The following is a 22,041-nucleotide window of genomic DNA, read 5'->3' as shown; positions in this document are numbered from 1 at the left end:
TCTCAGGGGCCTCCCTCTTTGTAAGAGCCCTCTACTATAATCATGTTCTGCAACTCAGATGTCAAATGGCTTCAGCACCAAGTGTCTTGGACGGCAAAACATTCACAGTTTAATGCTTGTGACTCAAAGTTTCTGTAGGGCCTACTTAGATCTAAATATTAGAAGTATCAGAGGTCAAACGATGTGCAAATATTGAAATTGCTGACGGTGAGCGAACACCGGTTTTATTTCAAATCAGAGTTTAGTATGATCTGTATTTGCTGCTTGTCTTGGCAGAGCAAGGGATGTGTTGAACAGGAGTTTCATCAAATATATATCTAATTATTACGACGCCTATATTGATAATAACCAAGTCTCTTTCTGAGGAAGACTGAACTAGCTTGTAATGGTCATGAACGCCCTGGAAATCATCAGCCTTTCAGCCACACTACATGGATGAAAACATTGCCCTCCAACTCATCGAGACCATCATGACTGTTATGCCAGCGGGCCTGAACTATTTTTGCTCACACCATCCAAGACCCTGGGCACAATCCTCACCTCTCTCTACCAACTTCGTGGGCTCTTTTCCATTCCTCCAACTGCAGCCCAGCAATGGCCATCTTCCTGGCCACCATCCCTGCAGAAGTAAACAAATACATGTAAACTCAATCACGGCATTGAAGAAGTCGTGATACGCCTTTGGGGCTCATTGCACCTTCTTTCATCAGCGCTAGGCCTTCCCAACAAATGAAGTGAAGCATGGGAAGGCTATTACAAGTAAAGGCCTTGATGGAAGGAGGTTGCAAGAGTCCCCTGAGATGGAGGCCTGGAGCACGTTAGAGGGAAATGGCTAGAGATAGCTAAAGACTTAGCAGATACAACACAGAAGGTGCATTATGTAGTACAAGGGCAGAACCCCAGGAGCTGGCAGCAGTACACCTTTTCCACAGGTAGGGTGGTTGAGAGACTCCTGTCCTATCCATATGGTCCCAATCCAGCCCACCGCCTGCATGGGAAAGCAGGGAAGTAATGTAGATGGTGGGCATACTTGCAGGGCCTTAAACTCCACAATGAACGCAATGAGAAGGAAAGCCATAACCAACCTTGGATTGTGTCCACTCTCTTTGCTGGGAAACACATGCGCTGGCCCAAACTCCCGAGGCGAGTAACAGCAGCCTTCAGCCCAGACTCCTGGGTTTCAAACACCTGGTGGAAGCTGTAAAAAGACAAAAGTAAAATCAGTAGCTTCCTGACAAGGACTGTGGAGTCCAACAGGACACGTGGACAATTTAGAAATCCCCCTACGGCTTCGATTATTCGCCTTCCAAACATTTCACAGAGTGGGCTTAGAAGTCTCTACAACAGCAGTCTCTCCTGATTCTGCCAAAGCCATGGATAGCGTGCTCCTTTGAGACCTCTGTAGATTTGTTTGTTTACCAAAGAAGGTGACTCAGTGTGTCTGTGCAGGTCTCTTTTTTCTCTCTCTCTCTCTCTCTCTCTCTCTCTCTCTCTCTCTCTCTCCTCACCTCCTCACCCCACACCCCACACCCCCAGCCTTTGTGGGTAACAGTTTATTTTTCAGTCCTAAAGATAGCTCTCCGGGAGCTGAAAGGCATCACAAAATGCCCAGAGTACTGCACAGTCTCAAGTGGTGCTTCCAAAATGTTCTCAAGTGATGGTGGCCACCAGTTCACAAATCTTTGTCCGGACTTTGACTTTTCAGATCTTGTACTTCAAGGCTCTCATACTCTCTGTAGAGTCTAAGTGAGGAAATGTTACTTACCCATAACAACAAGATTCAAGATTTTTAATGTAATGATTTGGAACTCAAAGAGGTCCACATAAAATACAGTAAAAAAGTAAAAAACATAATAATTCATACAATATACAGTACATGGAGCTCTGAAATACATGATAAAACATAATCAACTTACAATCTAAGCCCCTGACACAAAAAAGAGCAAATACGCAATCAATTCATTTAAATAATATAACGCAATACAAGCCAGGCCTAATAAATACAACAAACGAGTGAAGGAAAATGTTTTAAAGTGCAACGCTACTACAGTACTTAGTACAATAAATCAATTTCATACTGTACAAAAGTATTTGAAACCTAGAGTACCAATTCCTCAAATTCATGAACCAGTGCAATGACTATGAAATTTACGAAAATTCAGACAATTCTAGAAAATATTCAAAAATTGTTTAAAAGCGATTTCTGATGGTGGTGCAGATAAACATTTCCAGGCCTCCACTGCTGTGGTTATATTGCACTTTAAAAACAAGGGTTTTAGCAATTGGCGCCGCAATGAATGAAGATGAGGACATACAAATAGCGCCTAATTCCCACAGATATCACAAAGACTCTCCTCCTTTGGTAGCCCTTCCCAGGATCCAGTAATGATTTGTAACAAAAGTAGATTCAACCTTAATAACAAAATGGTTCTGCGCGTACCATGGTAGGTTTTTTATTTTACATATTTACATATGCTTCGCTCCAATATTATTTTATTCCGGGCACGCTGAGCACACAACACAATATCCCTTTTCTAGCTTAATTCTCAGATTGATTTTTTGATTACGTTTTTTAAAGGTGAGCTTCAGGAGGGGAACCATCCCACTCTGACCAATTAAAAAAAAGAAATCCAGAGCTTTCAAATAGTTTAAAAAGAGGGCACTTCTTCCGCTCAAACAATAAAATATTTCATGTTTCAATGCAGATCAGATGGACTCGGATTCACCATTCAGTAGATTGTTCCCCCACCTTAATACAGCAGCCATAGCAAACACTTATGTGGAGAGGAGCCTAGATGCAAGCAGGAGAGCTGATGGAACGGCAAAAGAATTCAAACAAAAAATTTGTCGCCAAATTTGCCCTTCGACTTTCTCAAAAAAAGACCAATGCCGTTCTTCCATTACCTCACAGGCATAGCTCAATGAAGGTGGAATCTTAAACTAATAGACCGCCAATACATGGGCGAAATGCCTTTGCCCACAACACCTACATAATCTGCATGTGGCAGAAGCTTGAGCTGAAGCCTTACTTCTACACTGACCAATGTGATCCTTATTTAGGCAGTTATTGGAAACAATTCCACCTAGCTATGGATGCACCTTTACCGCTTCCATGTTGTCATTTCCCAGGAACCAATGCATACCCATCCTAACTCTGCACCCCGACCAAAAAATCACGACTTCACTCTTCAGGATATTTATTTAAAAAAATGCTCATCAGCATAATTTCCCCAACTCAGAGAGACACCTCTGTAGCCCTATTTGAGTTAAATCCATCATAACAACATCATCAGCACAGAGCAAACAGCCAATACTCATTAAACCTAATTTAGCCAAATACCCCTTTGCAAGGTAGATCATGTATGTAGATGGAGAAAAGAAGAGGCGCAAGTAAACACCCCTGCTTCAGACCTGCTCGAGAGGCCCCGATTCCCTCCCATCAGAACTTGAGACCAAGTTGAGGAGTAAATAGCAACTATCAACCTGAGCAAATGTGCGGGGACCCCCAATGCCACCAATTTCCTCCACAGCGTCCCACAGTCAACCCTAACAAACGCTATGGAGAAACCAATAAAATCAGAATATAAGGCCATTTCCGTGCACACAGAATACTTATCTATCAATGTTTGGAGGGCCAAAATAATATCCAAGGTTCCGCAGTTCTTACAAAAAACAGCTTGCTCGGCAGGAACAAGAATATTACCAAACGCCCAGTCCTGGAGGTGAAAGAGAATACTCTTTAGAAACAATTTGCCGATCGCGTCCAACAACGCAGTCTGCATGAAACTAGAGGGAGAGGTTTTCAGACCATTGTAAATATAGAGGCACAACCACACCACCTTTGCATGACAACGGAATAACCCCATACTGGTAACAATATTGGAACACTGGACACAACAGCCAGGCCCATGCAGAGACCTCTTGTTTGATAACAGATATTGGACGTTCATATGGGCCCATTGCTCCAGAAAATCTTGCGCCTTTAATAAAAACCTATATCCTCTCACAAGAGGGCGGGCCATATTCGCCCGAAGGAGGAGGCTCATCACTCAACTCCAACAAAATCCCACATCTGGAATTGATGGCATAGAACTGCGAGACTTAATGGGACCATTTTGCATCGGAAATCAGAATGGTCTCAGCCTTAATTCTAGTGTCACAGCATTCTGCGATCAATAACCAGTATTTACACAAGTCACCAGAGAAAGCGGCTTCTTTCAACGCAGTCCATTTCCGGTCCTCCTGCCTCCTCTGTTCAGACACCTTCAATCTAGTTCTCACACCACTTAAATCGATTGATTTCCTTTTGCCTCAGTAGTGACGACTGCTTAAATTGTTTTTTTACTAGTGAATTTATATATCACAGTTTACCTTCTTTACCTCCCAGGAGATAGCTACAGAGGATTTAACACTGGCAGTACTTTATTTTCTCCCACATGATCGAAACAGAGACAGCTGCTCTTCAAACCAAGCAATAGGGTTCTCTGTGAAAATAACTGGCTGAAGTCGCCATTTTAACATAAGCAACCAGATGTATCATAATATTTTAGACCAAAAAGTGTGCACATTGGTTTTACTGTAGACAATGCTTCTTGACGTTTCTTGAATTCCAGCTCTCAAACTACTTAAGATCTAAATCGAAAATCATTGAACTTTAAATTCATCCTTAATACCTCAAAATGGGAGCAGGCACCAAACATTTGTCATGCTACCACTATATAATCGATTAATGATGATTGACACCGAAAGGAACGAAAGGTAACAGAGGCTGGCGAGTCCTTCAGAAACCGACCATTTAAAGCAAAAAGATCATTAGTTCTCAGGCAGTCCAGAAGGGAAAGGCCCCGCCTGGCTGATTCAATATTACCTGGCAAAACACCCTCTGGAATATTTCACACCTCTTCCAACTCTCTATTTCCAAAAATCAAAGAGGAACAATTCTAGATTTTTCTGAAATTCTACTTGGTCCCTTACACTAAAAGGGAGTACCCATTGGACCTCATATTCTTCAAGTACATCAACAAAGTAAGTATAGCTTGTTCAGTAAACTCTTAATGGACTATTTCAAATAATTAATTCCAGTGCGCACATGGATATTTTAGCCCATGTATATTTGGTATTTTTAAGGACCGCTCCCTCCGCATTGCAAAAATCGTTAAGGTTACAGAAAAAGTAAAGAAATGAATTAAGAAATACTACTATTATTGTCATTACCCTGAAGAAGACCTTCTGGGTTGAAACGCGTTGGCTACAGTCGTTTTTAAAAAGATTGTTTCAATAAAGAAACCAAGTAATAAGAACCTGCTGAATTCATGTGCTTCTTCTTACTTTGCTTGTATTTGCAAATTATATTTTTTGACTCGGAGTGCTGAATCACTGTTTTTGCTGAAAAAACACCAACAAAACCACAAACTAAAAGCTAGTCAAAGCAAGGAAAAGGAGAGTGAAAGAGTTATTTTTATTTATTTTTGAAGGGGCCAATACAATGTAAATTTGTTATACAAGACAGCAGCGAGAAAGATTGAGCTAACACTATTCTGCTAGAGTTCTGTTGTTTAGAGATGTCACTAAAATATTATTACTTCTTCCTTTTTTTCAGTTTTGTGGTCTTTGGTCTAAAGATGCAGGGTTTAGAAGCATGTTTTAGGTCTTGTTTAATAATTTTATAAACTGTAGAGAATCAGTCATGGACCACACACGAGGGCCGCACACCCTCGCTACTCCATTGCTGATTCCATAGTAAACAACTCTGCTAGAGCAGAGTGGGAGCTGGAGCCGAGGCCGTAGCAGGCTGCGACATCTCACCCACTGTCGCGCCGCCTCTGCTGCTTCTGAGAGTGCGCATCTCCACACGTCGTGACTCCGCACCGGTGGGGCTGCTGGAGAGCTGTCCGGCCCCCCGCCATGTTCTGCGCCGGTCACCACTCTCTACCCTGGTGCCAAAACCTACCTCACCACACAGCCCAGGTTCACAGTGCTGGGAAGACGGGGCCGCATCACACCACAGCCTCACGGAGTGCCTGGCTCGCTCACTCCGAATCGCTGATACGTCACTTCCTGTATTCATCCAAACCGGACGTAACAACAGTTTTGTATTGCAATGCAGCCTCTCAGAGCAAAAGCTGAACTGTTGACTTATGGCAGTCAAGGTCACCCTTAGACCTACAATGCAGCAAAATGGCAGAGGCTCCTCGGTGCATTGTGCTGGTCTACTGAAATAGGGGTGTGGCATTTTATAAAATATCTACCTGTCCACTGGAGTGAATGCCTCCTCAATCTACTGGTCCTGTAAAGACAAATCTACTTGTCCCTCTTGGTGATGTGAAATGAGGTGATAAATATTAGAGCTCTGATAACAGCTCCTCCAATTATGCCAGGGCTCCTATTCTATCACAGTTAGGATTGTAACACAGCTCTGGTTTTGCCAGCTTCTCACAATTCTACTCCCACAGGCTGGAATTTGATGGGAAGTGATCATTCCAGGACTGCACTGCCTGTTAAACCTGGGCACAGCCAAAGACTTGTATGTTTAAGGTTATTTATCCACCAACGCTTCTCACATCACTGCCCACACTGGAAATGGTGGAAAATGTACTCCTGACAAAGACCAAAGTAAAATCTTTTTCAGGGTTGGGAAAAAAAGGTAGTCTAGAAAAAAAAGGCGGTGTAGTGAAATGAAATAGTAATTCTCAGCAGATTTTCACATCAGCAAACATATTTTTGTTGATGTTAGAATCGAATTCACAGTTCTTTTTAGAAGCACAGTTTCTAAGCCTGCTCCTGTAAAATCTGGTGAGTCCTTGAATGTAGTAAATTGGCACCAATACAAGGACATACTGCGGGTGCACTTTTGGGCCCCTAGAGATTGGGCCCCTGATGTATTTTCATTTTGCCTATATTGGTTTTACGCTGATTCTCCATTATTAATCTTTGGGTTTACGCTGATTCTCCATTATTTGGTTTTACGCTGAGACTTTAGAAAAAAAAAAAAGTGTTAGAATTGTTTTTAGAGTTTTATATAGCACAAACTCGACCCAAAGATAACAGGTATCAGAGCGCTTTACATGAGCACCAGTTTCGTTACAGATGGACACATTCTTTTTTGTTAGGTGCCGGGAGATGGAGTGATTTGCCCGGAATTTGTTGAGCGTCCCTGCCGAGGCTTGAACCTGGCTCCCCAGCTTCGAGGTTGACTGCTCTAGCCGCAACTCTACATCCTCTCCCCAAACTTCATTATTTCTTTTTCTTTCAACACTTGCTCAGCATATTTGGACAAATCCATAATTGCAATTTTTGACAGAAGTATAAACAGAAAATGATTCTGCATTTACAATGTTCGATAAACTCCAATGAAGGCTCAAGGCCACTTTGCATACAAGGTGTACATCTTTACATTGCTCATGAATCAAGCGAAACCTCTGTATAAGTACATTTGCAATCTCTCTAGGGTAAATGTTCAGTGACCCCTGTATGCCTCCTACAGACCCGAACTTCATTATTAAATCTTTCATTTTACAATGATTCCCCGTTATTAATCTTTGATTTTTAGCTGGTTTTCCATTATTAATATTTGGTTTTAAGCTGATTCTCTGTGATTAATCTTTTTTTTTTAAGATAATACTCCATTATTAATATTTGGTTTTACACGGATTCCTCATTATTAAATCTTTTGTTTTACTCAGATTATACATTATTATTATTTGGTTTGATGCTGATTCTCCATTATTAATCTCTGATTTTAAGCGGAATCACCATTATTATTATTTTTTTTTAATATAGTCCTGCATCAAACCATTTTACCAACTGAAACGTCAAAGAAATGGCATCTAAAACTGCATAATAGTTCAGTAAAGCGTTTTTCCCCCCCAAGTTGCATATTTTTGTATACATTTTATTTAGAAAGTAAACAACCACCAATGTTTGCTTTCAGGTCTTGTGTGTATTTTCATATAATCAGAGAGCAGTGGGGAAGCATTATAAGTGGCCTCAATATGTTAGACTTTCTGTCCATTTACATACATTTTTATACTAAAACCACTGGTAATTCTCTGGCTCCCAGCAGTTCCTGCGATCACGCACCCCACTAGTAAGTGTTTGCATTAATAAATCATATATACAAGTGTGAACAACTTACACATATGGATATGAATCCTGCATTTGTGTCAGACAATCCTTAGTCATGAATCCATACTGTAAACTGGCAGGTAAGGGGTTTATACAGAGTGTGTTGGGCCTTGTTTTCCAAATCAACACGAAAACTCATTGTCCGTGACCCCATACAATATGTTAGTGAGTTGGGCAATAGGAAATTCATACTTATGAGCAAGAAGTGAAACTAAATTGTAACCCAGACACTTACTTCCAATCTGATGAAAACAGAGAAGATACAAGGGTTGTTTATTAATTTAAAGAAGATGCTCATGTTGGAGAACACGGGCTGTATTACGGTATGTGGTGCATTCTCCTGGTTGGAGCTGGCGCACCATTCAAAAGGTGCGTCCAGCGCTAACCACTAAAATGCACTTCATTATAGTGAATGCGCTGCCTCTAGGGCAGCCGCGAACTCATGCTTTATGTGCACTGGCACTATCGGTATTACAGAAGGGGAAGTACAAGCATCTGCGGCCCTTTCTGTAATACCAAAGCGCCCCAGGGGCATGCAAAGTGGGCGCAAACGTACGTTGTGCCCTGGGGCACTCCGGCAATACAACCCCAGGTGTTCCAGGCAAGTGACTTTTCTTTTCCTGAGGCATGTTCATTAACATCCAGGAATATGGATAGCAAGGTCATCCCTTTAGAAAGACGGCAGAAAAATCGCAAGTAGTGGAAACAGAAGAAACGTAATTAATGGCATGAGCACGTGTGAAAAAAAAGACAACCGTGCTACTCATGGGACAGGCCTTTAAACAAATATCAAGAAGCAAAGGTTGTTTTAACACTACAGTACTGAATCAACATTCTAAAGCAGGTGTCTCCAACCAGTCAATCGCGAGCTACCAGTAGCTCGCACCCATCTTCAAAGTAGCCTGCAGCCTTGCGTTGCTTTTTAAATTAGTGCAGCGTCACATTTTCTTTCAACATTAATGGAAGGGTGTGTTTACTTTACATTATTATCACCAGGCTGCAGACAGCAGAGCCTGATAAAGAGCAGGGCTCGGTCAGATTTATGGGCCACGCTGGATCATAGAGGTGCAGAACTGAAGTATTTAACTCTTACATAAAAGCCCTTGTCGACTCAGTATTGGAGCATGAGGACAAAATGATGTTTCTGAATGCTTTTAGATAGGAGAAAATGAAAATGTACCTTTATGATTAACTCTTCATTTTAATTTTCTCCCATGTCATAGTGTCGCATTTCCAAGCAGCAGGCATTTTGCTCCCAGTGGCCAGTAGACACTGTGCCATATTTATAAGTAAAAGAATTGTATTTTTTTCCCAAATGGGAGAAATGTAAAGTGAAGAAAACCTGGCTTAAAGGCAATTAAGCTGTGCATGGGGTGTCTTGTAACAATACGTAAGTTGCTTACCCTTGAGTATCTCACTTTGATTTTCACTCATCAGAAGTAGCTCTCACTACAGAAAAGGTTAGAGACCCCTTTTCTAATGGCTTCTTACAAATTTAGAAAGCAGCAAATTTGTCCTGCTGCAGCCTAAGTTTCTTTGACATATGGAAAGAGAAATAGTCCAACCCACCATTAGATATTCAGGTTCTTGGTCAAGCCAGTGCCGACAATGTAATAGCCCACTAACAAAACCTCGATTGTGCTGGGCTTGTGCCTTTTACTAAGCAATCGGTGACCAAAAAGAAGGCCCCATGGCAGTGAACCTTGTGGAAATAATGACACAAATCAGACACGTGTCTGGGCTTCAATACACAAGACTGTAAACAATAATCCTATAGTTGGAATACATATATCTGAACTGAACAACTGTCTCCAGGGTTAGTGTTTGAGGCATGGTGGAGAAAAACACTCAAGAGAAGGTTCTTTTTTCATGTTGCACTCACAGACCTAAACGTCAGACTCCGGAAAACAGATGAAGAAAACAATGTGTATGCTGATCCCTTCTTTACTTAAGGTTACTACATGTAGGGGTGTAGCCTTCATAAAAAGTCTACAAAGATTTGTGTGTCAGCACACATGCCTGAGCCTCAAAAAACTGGGAGCACGATAACAGTGCTGAGAGCTATAAGGCACTGGAGAGTGGAAGCCCTCCTCTGGTCTAGAGAGGTGTCAGACTGTCTTCCAAGCCCTCATGCGTCTCTAATTTAAAACTGGGATCTCGATAGCAGCGCTGAGAGTACAAGGCATTGGTGGGTGGAAGTCCTCATCCAGTCCAGAGAGGTGTCAGACTATATCTCAAGGCCTCTTAGCTATCCATATAAGGCCCACAAAACTATTGGTCACAAAAGCGCATAGGGGAAAATAAGGATTATTGTTCTGTCTAATATTTATGGGATGATATGAAAACATCTCAGATAACAAAGGAAGAATGTTCGGTGAGACGTAGGAACAACGTTTGCTCACCATATACTATCCAAACTAGATTAGCCCAGAGAAAACTAATCTCCATGTCAAATGCTGTAGCAAGGAGATGTTGCTGTGTACATTCCCTTGTTAAAGTCTCTCACCGCATGTCAGAACTTTTACTCATCGCTGATTTTCGAAGTACTGCATTCTGACAACCAGGCGTGGTATAGAATTCAGACTGCTAGTTATCCTCTACACACAATGTGGAATTAGGAGACTACACTAACCCCTGCCATCAATGCCCAGTGCCCCATATAATCTGAACCGCAAGCAGAGTACTAGCAGGAGGAAAACCCTTGGTTCCATGATGCTTCACAAAACCAGGGACCTAGCTTAAGGTTGTTTGATGGTGCTTGTAATTTTCTAACTCTGTCGTTCAGTCATGTACGAGGGGCAAGGAACACGAATACTGAGCCCTGTGAGGCTTGACTTCCCTCTAGGCAATCAAACTTACAAGTAGCAATGTACCAAAGGAAATCTGACAGTCAGAAAGGCCTTTCTGCCTGAGATGCTGCCTTCTGTGATTCATTCTGAATGGCAAGGAGTCATGAAAAGGACTCTCTCATCTCATTCACAGCAAAATGATATGTAGCAATGCTCTACAACCACAAGTGCAGTCACAAACCAAACCATCGACAAGACACAGGAAGTCAACATGGGGTGCTAATCCATTTGCAAGGCGGAAGGCTGTCCCATGGGACAGCACCCACTTTGTAAAAGGTGATGGCTGGCATCAAGGGAGAAGACAGCAGTCTACAGGACTACACTTCTGAATGCCATCCCATGTATGCCAAAGTATTATTTTTAAAGCTGCCCCGTCAGCAGCAGAGGGGCTGCTTTACTAAGAAATCAGAACGCAGGGAATGTTAATGCAGGGACAAAGGTCTGTGGGCTCTTGCAGGCCTTAAACGCCTGCATTAACAGCAGTTCACAGGAGATCCCAAAATGTCTCCTGCACACATTTATCACACCCCAATAGGAAGCAGAGGGTCACAAACCAATTGGTCTAAAAAACATCAAAAGGTTTAGGAGCCTACCTTTGTACACCAGTCCCAAGTTGTGAATCGTTCAAGACAACTCCATTTCACCTTCTGTGCTACTAAACAGTCTGAAGAATTCTGAAGTTTAATCTGTGGAATCAAGCTCCGCCCCTAGGACACTGGTGGGATCTGCCACACTGTCTGCAGGCCCCATCTCCCACCCGCAGTGAGATGAGTGCACCTTACTACACGAGTAAGCAGGCTCCTTTCTTTCTTCTACAAAGTGAGGATAATCTTCGCTTGTTCCCTAACTTTGGTTTACAAACAGTGACTTTCTTACCTGCCCACAATTTTCTCCAGGTGCTGCAGTGCCTCCTCTGTTCGCTCTGCTCTTTGCAGGACTCGCGAAACCCCAACCCGGGTTCGAGTGAGCTCCTCCTGCAGAGTCTGTGTAGGAGAAATAAAAGTTTTACCCATGTGAGTGACCGAGGTAGGTGTAGTGTTTGGAGGGACAGGGCAGGCCTAAGGGCATGGGGGACTAAGCAGCCAAATAAAGGGACACCAACAGCCAGGGTCACTGAAGTGGGCCGAAGACCTCGAGCGGTCTCGCGCCCGTTTATTTATGCCTTCGGGCGTGCCCGCCCTCCGGGTGCGTGGGTGCGTGCTCAGCGTGATGGAACGGGCCGGGTGGCTCCGTTACCGCATCCCTCCAATCTTTCAGATACAGAGATCATTTATCACGGAACAGTTCTGCTCTTGCACACACCACGCAAAGTCTCTGAGTCTCTTACTTGGGGCTGGGTTTGGCCGAAGGCCATACGGCTGGCTCCGGGTGACGTCTCCTCGTCCGGTTCCGCAAGCTCCTCTGTCACTGGGTGCCCCCGCCTCTTCAGAGGGCCCGTCCTCTCGATCTCCCACGCCGGACGGTGAGGGTGCGCTCTGCGATGTGCTCGCCTGCCCTCCTGGTGAGCTGCACCCTTCTCTGGCCTCGAGCTCCTCCTCCTGCGGGTCAGTCTCGGGGGAACCTGAGGTGATTCGTTTGAACCAGGACGCATTTCGAGTCACTGTCCGTGTTCCTCTCCGGGCTGACACCATGGTGCCCTGCACCCTGATCACCTCCCACACTTCCGGTTCAAACGGGGTGCGATACTTCCAATTCGGGTAACGGTCTTTCAGGATGACCCCGTCTCCCACCTGGAGACTCCTCGCCTGGGCTCTCCTCGATATACTGGCCTTCTCGTTGGAGGTCCGCCTTCTCCCTTGAGCCGCCTCTTGGTCCAGCGGCCGAGGCTGCCACACGTGACTCGCCGGGATATTGTCTCTGGGGGCCTTCTTGAACAGAAGGTGCGCTGGCGCGCACCGAGTAGTGCAGTGAGGTGTCCGGCGGTACGCACTTAGGAACTGTGAGAGGCATTGATCCGCGTCTTCCCCTTGCTCGACTCCGATCCTCAGAGCCCGGTTCATCGTGCGCATAAACCGTTCTACCTCTCCATTCGCCTGGGGCCACTGTGGGGTGATCTTCCTGTGCCTGACCCCTCGGGCTGCTAAGTAGTCCTGGAACTCTCGTCCTTGGAACGGTGGCCCATTGTCCGACCGGACTTCCTCAGGTAGGCCCATCATGGCAAATACGCGGTCCAGCGCCGCTCGCACCTGGCTGAATGCTGTGGAGGAGACCACTTCCACCACCGGGAACTTGGAGTGCGAATCCACCACCACTAAGGTGTGTCGCCCATCCGTTAAAGATCCAAAGTCCACACACAACTTGGACCAGGGTTCCAGACATGGGTCCTCCGTAATCACCGGATGAGGTGCCGGCTCGCCCCCGGTGATGTTACACGAGTGACAGTTGCGGATGACTTCCTCAACCAGTGCATCCATCCGAGGGAACCACACCTTGCTCCGCAGCCTGGCCTTGGTCTTGGAGACGCCTTGATGCCCTTGATGTGCCAACCTAACCACCTCTCCTTGGAGACTCTTCGGAATGACGAGTGTTGCTCCTCTCAAGACCACGCCATGCGGCCCCTCGCTGAGTTCACTCTGCGCATTCCACATTTGCTGCCGAAAGACTCTCTCCTCTTCAGTGAGGGCTTGCACTCCGTCCAGGAAGTTCCACCAGTGGCGGTTTGCCAGCGTGCGCTTCACCTTTACGAGGCAGTCGTCCAGCTCCGTGGCCTTTCCGATGTCTTCCAGCGTGAGTGCCACCGGGCATGCTGCTTGCGATACCAACCGGACGAACTCTTCCGTGCCTCGCTCATCCGACTGATCAGGGTGCGCCTGCCCCGGGTGCCGGGACAGGAAGTCCGCCGGGTTGTTGGCACCGGGTCGGAATACGACCTCAAACCTGTATGCTTGCAATTGGACTGCCCATCTCTCGATCCTCGGGGGCCCTAGCCGCGCTGTGCCGGCGAAAAGCGGGACAAGGGGCTTGTGGTCGGTGACCACCCGGAAGTCGTGACCATACAGGTAGAGATGAAAGTGCTGACAGGCCCACTTGATGGCCAGCGCCTCCCGCTCAATCTGCGCATACCGCATCTCCGTGGCCGTCAAGGCCCGGCTGGCGTATGTGGTCGGGACCCATTCCTTTGCCTCCGTTTCCTGCATCAGGACCGCGCCCAGCCCAACGGGGCTCGCGTCCACCACCACCTCTGTCCGCCGGTGGGGTCTAAAGTACGCCATGACCTTGTCGTCGATCAGCGCGTCCTTGACCGCCTGGAACGCCAGATCTTCCTTCGCCGCCCAGGTCCAGGGCTGACCACTCTTCGTGAGAAGCCGGAGCGGCTCCGACAGGGACGGCAAGTTGGGAATGAACCGTCCACAGTAGGTTGCCATCCCTAGAAAACTCCTGACCTCGGTGGCGGAGGTGGGCCTCGGGGCAGCTCGGATCGCTTCCGCTTTTTTTGGATCCACTCTCAGGCCGTCCCTCGAGAAGATGTAGCCGAAGAACTCGACCGACTCCTGGTAGAAGGAGCACTTGGCCTCGTGCAGGGTGAGGCCGCTATCCGCCAGCCGCTGCAGCGTGTCTCGCAGATGCCGATGGTGCTCTTCCAGAGTCTTTGAGAACACCAAAATGTCGTCGCTCAAATTGATGACTCCTTGGAGTCCCGAGAGAGTCTCCCGTATGGCGTTTTGGAACACTTCGGCCGCTGACGAAATACCGAAACTCAACCGCTTGTACCTCCTCAGGCCAACGTGGGTGGAGAAGGTGGTGATGTTGCGGCTGTCTGGGTGGAGTTCTAGCTGATGGTATCCCGCGTTGAGATCCAGTTTCGTGAACCACTGCGCGCCGTTGAGGTCGGCCACGATATCGTCCATGGTGGGCGTGAGGTGTCTTTCGCGCTTGACTGCCTTGTTCGGGAGGCGCATATCCACACACAGACGGATGGCGCCTGGCTGCTTGGGTTTGGGCGCCACAACTAGGGGGGACACCCACGGGGTGGGACCCGACACTTTCTCGATCACCCCCAGGTCTTCCAACTTCTTCAACTCCTCCTCCACTCGTGGTCTCAGGAGGAATGGTATTCTCCTGTGACGCAGCGCCATGGGCCGGACCGTCGGGTCCACGTGTAGTTTGAACTGCTTCCCGCGTAGGCACCCTAGACCTCGAAACAGCATTGGAAAGTCCTTCAACATCTCCCTGGCATGCAGGTCATGCACCTGATTCGCGAAGAATACCAGCGCCAGATCTTCGGCGGTGTGACAGCTCAGCAGGGTGCCCCTCTTGCCTTCCGCCACGTGGAACGTCGTGGCCAGCTTCCTGCCGTCACTGACGACTTCAACGTCGATCAACCCTCGCAGGGACAGTGGCTTGTCACTGTCATATGTGAAGATTTGGGCTTTGGAGGGCCTCAGGGGTGGTCGTGGCGACAGCCTCTCATACTGGCAGCTGTCCATGACGTTCACCGACGCCCCCATGTCGATGAGAGCGCTCACCGGGGACCCGGCCACCATGATGTCACACATGGGCGGCGGCCTTCTCCTCGTGCCTTCCCGGCCCACGAACGAAACGAAGAATACCTCTTCTTCCTCCGCCTCTTCATCGAACTCTGTCTTGGTGTTTTCGCGCAGGGCGGCGGATTCTTCCACTGTCAGTTGGTGCACGCGCGCCGCTGCCCCTCGCGGGCCGGAAGCACCGCCACGCGCCCTTCTGCCGCCTCTGCAGACCTTCGCGAAATGGTTTGCCCGTCCGCACTTCAGACATGTTTGTCCCATAGCGACGCACCGGCCGCCAGGCGGGTGACCTAGGCCGCAGTTGCCACAGGCGCCGCCCTGCGGAGCCCTCGCTGCTCCTCGCTGCTGGTTCGGTCGCTTCTGCAGCACATCCACCCTCTCATCCTTGACTGCCGGCGGTTTCGGGGCCGTAGCTGGCCGGTTGAGGGCCGCCTCCATCTCGTCCGCCCGAGCGTTGGACAGCTCGTGAGACCGGCCCAGGATCAGGATGTCATCTAGGGAGATGCCTGGCTGCCGTAGGATAAGGCGCCTCAACGGGACCGACCTGCAACCCTGGATGAGCTGAGCCCGAATCTCTGCTCTCTGGTCCGGTAGCTCGCAGGACAGCGAGAGTTTTCGGAGGCGGGCATAGAAGACGTCGATGCTTTCTGTTTCCTCTTGTCGCGCCCGGCGGAGCTTGAACCACTCGAAGTCGGGGTTGGTTTGGGGATCAAAATGGCGGTTTAGGGCCCTTATGGCGCCCGCATAGTCGTTGGCGTTCCCCCTATCTGGTAGGGTCTCGAAAAGGTCGTACAGTTCTTCGCCCCCGTAGCACATGAGGAGAGACCTCTTGACCGTATTGTCCGTCTCCCGCACCCCGACAAAGTAGTGCTCCAGCCGTCCGATCCATGAGCGCCACCGCACCGCCGCCGTGGAGGGGTCCGACAGTTCGCTGAACGGCGGCAACGGGGCTACCGCACTGTGCCCAGGCGCGGCGGCCGCGGGCTGCGCTGCGCCTCCTCCGCTAGTGACAGGGGTGGTCATGCTTGTCGCTCCTCACCTTCACCTCCCAGGCCGTGGCTGCAGGTCTGCTGTCCAGGCGAGACCACCGTCACACTCCTTCCCCTTTCCGGGCTGATGCAGGCCGCCTGCCTGGCGCTGCGCGCAGGCGAGACCAACGGCTGAGCTCCTTGACGCAGGCAGGTCGCCTGGCTGGTGCTGCGCGTGGGCGAGACCACTTGGTCTTTTTTTTTTTCAGGCTTTATTGGCACGATCTCCCCCGCAGGCACTGCTGAGGACGCCCCTTGCTACACGTCTCCCTCGGGGCCTTCACTTCCAGAGCTACGACAAGCTCTTCACTCCCCTGCACAGGCACGGGCCGGGCTCGCGACGGCCGACTCCTCCCCCCGACACGAGCTCACCGGCAGTGCGCACGGCTCAGGACTCCCCACCGGGCAGCAGGAAGGCGCGCAGGAAGGCGCGCGCGGCCCAGGCAGCCAGCGCGAGGGCGCGTTCGACGAGTCCGCTGTGTTACACCTCCGCGGAGAGCGCCGGACACCGCCAGTCAGCACAGCAGGTGCGTGGGAGGGGCGAGGCGCGGGTAGGCTCCGCTCTCGTCGCCAATGTAGTGTTTGGAGGGACAGGGCAGGCCTAAGGGCATGGGGGACTAAGCAGCCAAATAAAGGGACACCAACAGCCAGGGTCACTGTAGTGGGCCGAAGACCTCGAGCGGTCTCGCGCCCGTTTATTAATGCCTTCGGGCGTGCCCGCCCTCCGGGTGCGTGGGTGCGTGCTCAGCGTGATGGAACGGGCCGGGTGGCTCCGTTACCACAGTAGGGATCAATTTCTATGTGTCTGTTTCCCAGGCACACAAGAGACATAGTTGCAACAGTAATTCAAGCATTCCTTACATACACACCAGATACAGCAGAAGGAGCAGAAATGAATATGTGCCTCACACACGAGAACAGGCCGAGGCAACAGGCGTGCAAGCTCCACTCACACAGAGCAGGTACGGCACTGCCACAGATCACCTTTCCCTCATACAAAGAAAACAGGCAAAGCACAGGTAGAATATAAACGAGCCGAGGGGCAAACAAAATATCACATGCAACACAATGAAAGGGAAAACAGCAAAACTTTAAAACTTGTTAAAACTAAGCCAATTTTCTGAGAAAGGCAATTTAAAACTTTATATAAAAGGGGTACAGAATTAACCCTGGGCGTAGTTCGCGTAGTAGCGCTACGCATAGCTACGTGAAGTGCACTTCGCGAGATACGCGTAGCACTACGCGAACTGCGTTGTACGCTGTTCGCGATGATTGAACAGTGCCGGATGCTTGTCCGCACTGTGCAATCATTGTAAACGGCAGCTTGCACAGTGCAAGCGGTCGTTTTTTGCCGCTCGAGTAGATTTTTACTCGAGCGGCAGCTTTCTCAACGTGGAATGGTAGTTTCTCATCGCGAGCGGTCGCGATCATACAAGACCACTCGCAATGAGAAAACTGACCTCCTCGCGTTGAGAATCTCACCGGGAGGTTTATTTTCCACTCTCGCAATCGGCAACTTGATGTTGCTGATCGCGAACGAAGAAAAAGTCACGCCAGGATGTCATTTTGCTCGCTCGCATGCGCCAACTTGACGTTGAGGACCGTGAGCAAGCAAAAAATGGCCACTAAGCAAATTTGCACTGTGCTACGTGCAATTTGCGTAGCGCGAAGTAGCACAAACTACGCAAACTTCACGAGCGTTGCGTATTTGTCCGCCCAGGGTTATACAGAATACACAATAGTAGTGCATGCTTCCTCACAATCACAACAGGTACAGCACGATACAAAATGGTGAACAGCAATGTAAGGTTCCCTGAGGCTCGCTGCAGGTCCAGCACAGGCAGCAGTAGTGCAAGCTTCCCTTGCACTCAGAGTGGGTCCAGCACAGGCAGCAGTAGTGCAAGCTTCCCTTGCACTCAGAGTGGGTACAGCATACGTGGCAGTGGTGCAAGAGCTTACCTTGTTGCTGACCTTCTCCATCTCTAGCTGGGCTGTCTTGTCCTGCAGGCTGTGGATGAGCACAGCTTGCTTCTGAATACTCGCTTGAAGCTCCTCCTCCAGCTCCGAGATCTGATGCACAAGAAAACAGAGTGAGGAGATCACGGCTGTCTCGTGCGAGAGATTCATCCAGTCCAAACCACAACAGGTTCTGTAGTGTTGTGCCAGTCCCCAAGCTACCCGTTTAGGATGTGACAGGTTCTCTCTCTGCCAGATCCAAAGGCATCCAAACGTAGTGGTGACAGGCTGATACCACCCATCCATAGATGTTGCAGGCTATACCTGTCCAGACTACAAGGCATCCATAGAGGTGCCAAGTCAAAACCCAAGCCCAGGAGGTGAAAGATTTGTATCTCCGAGCTAATCCTGGTAACATCTACTCTTAGAGTTGACGGGCTCCTTATCACTCTACGGTTCCAGAGGTGACCGATGTCTTTGCTAATCCCGAAGACATCAAATGAGAAAGAGGACACGTCCTGTGTCCCCGCTCCCATTCTTGAACTGTCCAGTCTTAGAGATGACAAGGCTTTTGTTGTGCTATTCCAAATACGACAAATGTCCAAGAGTGACAGGCTCTGTATCCTAGTACCGATTCCCGGAGGCCTCAGGTCCTAGAGGTTACAAGCTCTGTAATTCTTATGTCATCTTGTGCTACAATTGACAAACTGTGTATACCCAGATTAACTCTTTGAAACAGACCATTCTCACAGCAGAAGACCTTGCTACCCATCTCCATACTCCCCAGAGTACAGCCTTCCTTCACCACCACGCAGCTTGCTACCGATGTGCCTTGCGTCGTTCTCCTGGTTAAGCTCCTGTGACTTCAGTTGCACCATCAAAGCAAAGACTTTCTTCCTCCAGCAGGTCAGGAGGGCTGCAGCCGCTGGGGATTCCGTATCTAGGACGTCTGATCGGACCTTGAAACAGAGGGGAATGAGGGCAGTCAGTTGAAAAGGGTTACCATTGAACTATGACCACTTTTGTTCTGAGCATAATATGGACTTCAACCTGGCATATGTGAAAAATTCACTAACATCTAAACCATCCTTTTCCACACACAAAAAATGCATGTATGCGAGAACTCAATTTACCACAATCTTCCACATTATATAACTGTAAATTGCCACCCAGTTCATTGCCAGATTGAAAATTGTAAATTTGATTGAAAAACAGATGACTGACCCCGGCGGATAACCGACCCTGCCAAGAAAAACTGAAAATGAGGGATTTTAGCAGCTTCAGGATTTGGACAAATCTGAAGAGAAGACTGGCACAGAGGGGAAGACATTTCTACATTTAGGTGCTAGACATGACAACCACTGACTGCCAGCTGTCTTGTGCCAGGCTTGGAGCACTGTGCTCCAGGCAGATACAGACTGCGAGGGGAAATCTCTGGGGGAGATTTGGAGAGTCCTAAAAGGTAGACCGACAGAAGGGAGGATCAGTCCCTTAAAGGGCCTGAAAGAACAAGTTACTTACCTTTAGTAACTCTGTCTGGTGGATCTAATCATGGGTTCCTCACCTTTAGAATATCCGGAGGTGAAAGACTTGATCCAGAAAAATGTTCAGCATAGCCCTAGTGCCGTTATGCAGCTCTCCACTCTAGAAGTAATGGCTGGAGTTGCATAGAAGTGCCACCCAAATGCGCCAACGTCAGTTTCTTTATTAACACTATCTATGCCCTTGGATGGGGTGCACAAAAACAAATTGTATACGCTAATGCGCAGACCTCGGACGTCAGACCTTTTTTAGATGTAAAAGAGCCCATTCCAAAGACTTGGGAGGTGGGAGGGCGGCAAGGAATCTGTGGTTAGATAAGAGTATCCACCAGATGGATCCTTATCAAAGGTAAATAACTTGGTATTCTACTGGATACTACTCGCCGCAGAGTCCTCACTTTGAGAATAGATACCAAAGCAGTACCTCCCCCGGTGGTGGATCTATGGAATAGATCAGACTAAAAGGTCATGAAGGACTGAACGACAAAACACCCTTTTGTAGGGCCTGCCTATCAAGGCATCAAGGCATTAATGCTTGGTAAATGTGTGCACTGCCCAAGGTGTGGCCTGACAAATATTCGACACAAGCCTTCTGTGTGCCAGCGCATTGGTAGCAGTTTTGGCCCTGATGGAACGCAACCTAAATCATTCAGGAGGTTGTTTATTGTTCAGCATGTATCAGATCCTAATGCGGAGGGCTATCGGACGGGAGACAAAGCCTTTTTCTGCGCTGCCTTGCTTTTCTTTGCCCCAGAGAACTTCACAAAGAGCGGATTGTCTACCCCATGGTCTTCGGTATGATCGATGTAAAAGCTGAGCACACTTCTGGGGTCAAGACATTGCAGTCTCTCCTCCTTTCGAGGGTGTGAGGAGGTGTAAAGAACATTGGAAGTGTGATGGACTGTCTCTAGCCTAGCCCTCAGCACCAGTTTTTCCAGAAAGAAAGTAGTGTAATACAACTGGACTGAAGAAGTTTGAAGCTCATTCACGTTATGAGCAGAAGTTAACGCGACAGAAACACCATCTTCAGGGTTTGGAGACGTAGAGAACAGCTATGTAGCGGCTGAAACGGGGTCCAATAAGTAAAGTAAGGACCAAAATTAAAGTCCAACTGTGACATCACAAAGGGTTTCGGTAGAAACAAGTGGATTAATCCTTATAGAAATCACATCACAACAGGTTATTTAAACACGGTTAGATGGCTTGGTAACTGCAAAAAAGCAGATAAGGACAACAAATAACCTTTAATAGTGCCCACTTGCAAGTCATTGATGGGGCAAATACAAAATAAACAAGAATACATCAGATAGTTTAGCCTGCAATGGGTGCTACACCAAACCATAAAATTCCTCCAGCATATGCAGACTTTGAAGGGCGTCTGGCTGCTAAGAAGACATCCGCTACTTCGAGAGGTAGACTGAATGCTATCAACTGCGGCCATTCAGGATCTTCTTCAGAATTTTAGACAGGAGAGGTAGCAGCAAGAAGGCATACAGGAGTCCTGTGCTCCACTCTAGGAGGAATGCTTCTCCGCAAGAGCGCTTTCTTGGGAATTCCAGTGAGAAAAAGTGTTGACATTAGGCATTAGCAGCAGTCAAGAGTTTGAGTCATGGTTCTACCCATTGCTAAAAGATGTCCGGTGCCACCTCAGCTATGCATTGTAAACTGAGTTTTTCCGCCCTGATGTTTAAACAGCCCACACGGTATTGAACGGCCAGATAATAAACAAGTTACTTACCTTTGGTAACGATATATCTGTAAGAAAGATAGATTAGTTATAGATTCCTTACCTTAGAATTACCCCCAGGCGTCAGACTGGATCCGGAAGGTTTTTCGTCAGTAGTACCCCTTCTGGTCGAAAGATGGCGTCAGTTGGCTCTGCGTTTGTCGTTGGCGTTGTGGTTGCCGGGATGATGTTGTGGTAGGTACTTAGACGCCGCCCTCGTGCTCTGACGTCAGTCCTTTCTTTTTCCGCGCCAGCAAGCGGAGATCCGGAGAGAGCGGTACCCCCAGTCACTTTTTGACTGACTTTTTTGTGACTTTTGTTGACTTTGTTTTT

The 22,041-nt window shown here is 48.0% G+C and overlaps 1 long non-coding RNA gene across 1 annotated transcript; it reads right to left on the bottom strand.

The window, feature by feature from the left end:
* Nucleotides 1-1,113: 1,113 nt before the first annotated feature.
* LOC146805864 (uncharacterized) lies at nt 1,114-18,557 on the bottom strand. Its single transcript, XR_014967519.1, has 3 exons — nt 18,445-18,557; nt 11,850-11,956; nt 1,114-1,198 (listed from the first exon to the last, which is right to left on the bottom strand). It is a non-coding gene; the product is annotated as an uncharacterized LOC146805864 (long non-coding RNA).
* Between the last annotated feature and the right edge of the window lie 3,484 nt (nt 18,558-22,041).

Source organism: Triturus cristatus, chromosome 8, assembly GCF_964204655.1.
Source record: "Triturus cristatus chromosome 8, aTriCri1.1, whole genome shotgun sequence".
In the NCBI taxonomy this organism is placed as follows: domain Eukaryota; kingdom Metazoa; phylum Chordata; class Amphibia; order Caudata; family Salamandridae; genus Triturus; species Triturus cristatus.
The sequence above is the reverse complement of the archived record's forward strand: the minus strand, read 5'-3'. Positions and strand labels throughout refer to the sequence as shown.